The sequence below is a fragment of the Cupressus sempervirens genome, chromosome 3 (genome assembly GCF_028749045.1).
Source record: "Cupressus sempervirens isolate cs-2001-9-10 chromosome 3, ASM2874904v1, whole genome shotgun sequence".
In the NCBI taxonomy this organism is placed as follows: Eukaryota; Viridiplantae; Streptophyta; class Pinopsida; order Cupressales; family Cupressaceae; genus Cupressus; species Cupressus sempervirens.
In genome coordinates, this window is record NC_143120.1 from 137,556,013 (window position 1) to 137,562,136 (window position 6,124).

Below are 6,124 nucleotides of genomic sequence, written 5' to 3' on the forward strand. Positions count from 1 at the left end.
TCCTACCCATCATAGTCAACTACCCCCCCCCCCCCCAATTGGTAGTTGACTGCGTCCCAATAGTTGTACATGTTGTCACATTAAATTTTAACCACATATGAATAAAATATACACTAAAATCTAAAACCTAAACAATATGACATTTATATATAAACATACATATTCTACTTCTGTTTACTAATATTCTAATTATTGGACATATATTATCTTGCTATTGATATATCTAAATGTAGAAATTAAATTAAAAACTCTTTTTGTTGGTTTTTTTTACACCTAACCCTAAACTCGTTTTCCTATCGTTATACTATGTTGTTCATACCCTAGTTGATTTGTTGCCGCTTGGTGCTCTGCATTGATGCTTCCTGGCACATAAAGAATGGTGATCACACAGGGAAGACGCCACAATTCACATGCTCAAGAGGCCATGATTCAAATGCTTAGAGGTATATTTATTTTCAGTGTTACAATTTTTGCCCACATTTGATCGGCTGCTGGAAAAATTTCTTCATGAAACTTGTAATTTTTGATGAATGGTTATAAAGGATTTGTGCAATTTTTTTTTATCGTTGTTGGGTGTATTTTTTGAATGATATTGTCCTTGCCCAAATCTTTTTGTGGGGTTTTTATCCTGTCTGATTTTGGATTTCTTCTGCCATAGCCCATCGAAGGCATTGTCTGCTATTTAGAAACTGGTGATGGCCATTCATCTGGATCCTCCATTTGCAGGGAAAGCTATCAAATCCGAACAATCTAGACTGAGAAATATTGCAATTTTTGTTTGTTTGTATAAATATTTAGTTTCTTCTAGCCAAGAAAGTTTTGGATGACCGGCTTGGTATTGTTGTTTGTTTCAGTGGATAATATAGAAAGGGCTTTGCGTTATTTAAAAAAAATCTGGTCTAACTCTTTTTGTCTCCTAAAAGAAAACCCCAATAAATTCCCCTATGAGAAATTCAACCTAAATTCTTGCCTTTCAGTCCTTGCATGCTTCAGCCTGTGGGCTCTATCATGTTATCTCTCGACTCCGAAGTGGTGTTTTACTGATGTTATTCCTGTGCATATAGAAGGGGAATCATATAGATGAGAGATTGCAAAACTGAGACTTACGAGCATGCTTTCATTCTACAGTCAATGGGCACCCAGACTGGCAGAGGGTTGCAAAGATGCCCCGCCTGCAAAGGTTAGTGGCCCAATCAGCAGCCCAGGGCAGCCGTGCAGAAGATTACTCGACCCCCCTTCTACTCTATAGTTCAGTCGAGGTCATTTATGCATGCAACCAGCCATAGCCCCGGATATTAGTTTAGGGGCCTAGTAAGTGAATCTCCCTCTTATCATTCAATCTCTTCATATTTAGAGTCCCAGAAAGCGATTCTTACAAAGGTTTGAACAAATTCTTCCTCTTTTTTATTTTATGGACATGGGTTTGAACTGATTCTTCCTCACTTTTATTTTATGGACATGGGTATGACTTGTATTATGTTGAAATGCAGATTGGCATATTTTGTCTGCCAAAAACAATAGTAATTCCATTGCATGACCACCCTGGAATGCCGGTGTTTAGCAAGGTCTTATATGGCTCACTGCACGTTTCAGCATATGATTGGCATGATCAACATCAGCACACACAACATTGCAAGCAGATTTCATTTTACTTACAGTTTCTTTCTTGCTTATGAACTTAACATGCAAGATACCACACAAATGATATTCAATATTCCAGTTGCACTACTTCATTCCTCTCTACCCTAGTGTTGTGTTATTCAGATTTGGTAGCCAAGAACTTGTATTGTTTTCACCGTTCATTTCACATCTTAATTAATTGTTGATAGATTAATTGCTGACACATTTTATGCATATGCAGGTTGGGGAAAGAGGGCTTCAGCTGTCTGTAAAATGTGTCTATTGACACAACTACATTGAAGAATTTGAGATCTTTTGAGTAGTTACGGTCATAAAAGACCTTACTGGGCAATGACCAATCTATCCTTATTTCTTTCTTTTGTTTTTATTTTTTAATTTTTTTTGTAATAGATTTTGTTTGATAATTTCTATTGAGTACAGTTTTTCAGTCTACAATATTGATTTTGTTGATTTCAGTGAATAAATGTGATTGTGTCTATAGAAAGTAATCTGTAAATTGACATATGCAGACCTTCAAAGCAAGATTGCCATTTGTGTCTTTACGAAAATAGATACATTGCTATAATTATAATGACAGTCAATAGAACATTACAAAATTACAAAATGACAAACTTGTCAAGAAAAGGTATAATAGAAGGATTGGTCTATAGGATATGACAAAATGACTGGCTTGTGAAAATAGAGGACTAGTTTATAGGATACAACAAAATGACTGGCTTGTGAAAATAGAGGACCAATCTATAGGTTATAACAAAATGACCAGCTCTGTAAATATTCCTCTGAACCATCAGAATGATTAAGTCTTCATTGCATTGTTTTTCTGTTCAAAATAACCAAGCCTTCATTGTAGCAAGGTTACCAGAATCGCCACCCCCAAACCCTAGACATGCGTATTGCTGTAGCTGATACGAATACGGATACGAAACGACACAAATACGGAGGAAAATTCGTTTCCACCAGTATTTTGAGAGTCATCTTTTTTAGACCTGTGCCAAAAACGGTGACTGCAACTTGCTAAAAAATTAGAGCCGAATTTGGGAAAAAAAAACCAGTTACCTATAGTTTTAAACGACAGATACTTTGGCAAACAGAAGAACTGCCGTTTTTCAAAGAGAATAACTGTCATATTTGCACACAGGGAATATGAATTCTAAAAATAAATGAATCGAACTTAGCAAAATCTTCAGTTAACTACAGATTTAATGGGAAAAATCAAAAAAATAAGAAGTTATAAATAAATCCTTCGATCGATTGAATAATGCAATTTAGGATTGTCCCTGTTCTGCATCGATTTGCTAATTAGAAGGATTTCTTTTGGACTTCTTTGTCAATGCTGGGCGTTTTAAACAGGCATACAATTTGTTGACTCTGGTGTGATTTGCATTTTCTTTGGTATTAGCGTTTGCTGTCCTTTTTCGTCCGATTTCTCTGGTGATTTACGTCCGTCCGTCGTTTTTTGTTGCAGCTCATAGGTAATGTTATTATTTAATTTGGTTTGATTTTTCATTATAGTTTTCCGTATTGCTTGTCTAAGTTTTATAAATTATTTTCAATTATTTTCATACAATTCCAATATCATATAGTTCAAATTTAATTTTAATTTTCAATCTTATAATAATATTGATAATTAATCAATGAAATTATTATATTAATATGTAGTTTAGAAAAGTGAATAAATAAATATAAAGTATAATAGTTTAATTTTAATATTATTTAATTTTTAAAATAAGGTAAATTTAAAATTAAATTTATCTTTATATTTTAAATTTATTTTTGTTAAAATTTAATTATTCAAACTTTAGAAAAATCATTAAATAACATTAATAATTATATAGATATTTTGACGAAATTAATTAATATTATAAGTATATTTAATTTATTATTAAATTATAAAATAATTTAGATTCAAGTTTTAAAGTTATATTCTTGTAAAATTAAATTTAAAATAAAAATTATTTGATGTATATTTAAGCTAATCATTTTATAAATTATAGTTTTAAATTTGTACTTCATAAAATCAATGTAAATTTGTTTTTATTTCATAATTTTATTTATTTATTTATTTTTCAGGACTGTAATCATGGCATCATTGTTAGGGGATGTCAGAGCATCAAAAAATGACAAGTGGATCAAACCAAATGCTAAATATCCATTATGGAAATATGTAACCATCATCGAAAAATTTCAAGGTGGTGGAGGTTTTAAATGGAGTTGTTATGAGTGTCTAATTGATTATAATGGTTCTTATACGAGGGTTCATTGACGCCTTTGTCACATCAAAGGTATAGGATGTGAAGTGTGCCCTAGTCCAAAGGTTGATGGTCAACCAAGGAAGGGATTGTCACATGAGAAGATTGCAAAGTATCAAAGAGAGGACGAAGCTAATAGTCAAATTCAAAAGTCAACACAAAGGTCAATTCTCAATAGAGCTCTTTTACTTCCAACTTCAGGAACATCTATTGGCGATAAGAGGTGCAATTTAGGACCTCTTGAAAAGGCATTTAATTTGCAAAGTTGAGAGGATACAGCTTAGAGTATCGCACGTTGTCTATATGCGAATGGAATTTCATTTAATGTGGTTCGCTCTCCATATTGGCAAGAGATGGTTAGGTCTATTAATGAAGCTTCAAAAGGATACAAAAGCCTAGGGTACGAGAAGGTCCATCCTACTCTTTTGATTAAAGAAAAAGATATTATTGATAGATAGTTGCAAGTGATTCGAGATTCATGGAAAATTTGAGGGGTTTCCATCATTTGTGATGGATGGAAGGATGCTAGAAACAAACCACTAATCAATGTGGTTGCAATGAGCCCAAAGGTGGTAATGTTTTTGAGACCAGTGGAATGCAAGGCTGAAGAGAAAGATACACAGTTTATTGTTAACATTCTATTTGAAACAATTGAATCCGTGGGGCCAGAAAGTGTTGTTCAAGTGATCACAGATAGTGCAAAAGTATGTAGAGCAACTGGGTTGGTCCTGGAAGCAAGATATCCAAAAATTTGGTCGACTCCTTGTTAGTTCATTCTTTGAATTTGATGCTACAAAAGATTGGCAAAATTCAATGGATACAAAAGATTTATGAAGAAGCCAAAGAAATTCAGATGTTTATTTGTAATCATCACATGTCACAGGCCATTTATAGACAATTCGCCAAGCTGGAGTTATTAAAGGTAAATTTCTTGTCTTAAAAATTAAAAATATTCAAATTTATTTATGATCTATATGTTTTTAAAAATAATTATTTTTTGATTGAAGGTGGTTGAAACATGCTCTGCCACACACTACATTTTTCTCAAAAGGCTTGTTGATGTCAAACAAGCTTTGAAAAGTATGGTGATTAGTAACATTTGGGCAGTATGGAGACAATCACAAACAGATAGAGCAAATAATGTAAGGACATTAATTCTTGATTAGGATTAGTGAGCTCAAATAAATTATTTACTATCTTTCACTGATCCAATATACACCCTTATTCGTTGGTGTGATACCGATAAGCCAATATTAGGTGACATCTATGATTGCATAGATACAATGGTGGAGCAAGTTAGAGATATTATTATAGCAAAAGAGCAAGATTCCTTAGAATTTTTTTATAAGAAAATATATGAGGTAATAAAAAATAGATGGGATAAAATGACAACTCCTTTGCAACTTTTGGCATATGCTTTAAACCTTAAGTACTACCATGCTAATATGTTAGCATTGCCAAATAGGACATCACCAAATAGGGATGTTGAGGTTGTTGAAGGATATAAACAAGCTTTCAAGAAAATGTTTATAGATCCTAGAGTTGCTGTAGAGATTCGATATGAGTTTGGGACATTTTCTTCCTTTGATGGAACTTATGCAGATGTTGATGCAAATGTTAGATAAAAAAGAAATGAATCCTATAAAGTGGTGGAACTTCCACGGTGCCTTGACTACACATTTGCAAAAGCTAGCCATCAAACTTCTATCACGAGTCCGATTTTATACTAATTATTCTAATAAGAATTATTTCTTATTTCAATTTTATTTGATTGTTTGTGTCGGGTCCCTCCCACCCTATAGTTGTGACGAGGTCAAACTATATCTAGTTGACTTGAGCGCCCCCCCCCCCCCCAATTCTCTGGCTTTATTATTATGGGTGGCCCTCTATTCTATTGCCTACTATTCTAAAGGAGCCACAAGCCCTATATATCTATGGTTCGAAGTGGATTGATCCCCCTGCCTTGAATGGCAATGAGGTTGAACTATATATAGTTGACCCCATAGCCACAAGAATTTTATTTCCAAGATCCTGAGACTCTGTGGGCCTTCGTAACTTATAATATAAACACTTTTATTGCAGGTTTCTAGTTCTTCTGCATCTGAGAGGAATTGGAGTACGTATGGCTTTATCCATTTTGTGAAACAAAATAGGTTGGCAGCCAGCAAATCAGAGGACCTTGTCTATTTGCATTCCAATCTTCGTCTATTGTAACATTCCTCCACAAACTCCAT

The 6,124-nt window shown here is 33.6% G+C and overlaps 1 long non-coding RNA gene across 3 annotated transcripts; it reads left to right on the forward strand.

The window, feature by feature from the left end:
* Positions 1-267: 267 nt before the first annotated feature.
* On the forward strand, positions 268-2,076 carry LOC149565135 (uncharacterized). Of its 3 annotated transcripts, XR_016361479.1 has the most exons (4): positions 268-443; positions 1,129-1,311; positions 1,491-1,565; positions 1,862-2,076. It is a non-coding gene; the product is annotated as an uncharacterized LOC149565135 (long non-coding RNA). The 3 variants fall into 3 exon arrangements; XR_016361480.1 differs by lacking the exon at positions 1,862-2,076 and having other exon boundaries at positions 1,491-1,733; XR_016361478.1 differs by lacking the exon at positions 1,862-2,076 and having other exon boundaries at positions 1,129-1,733.
* Positions 2,077-6,124: the final 4,048 nt, after the last annotated feature.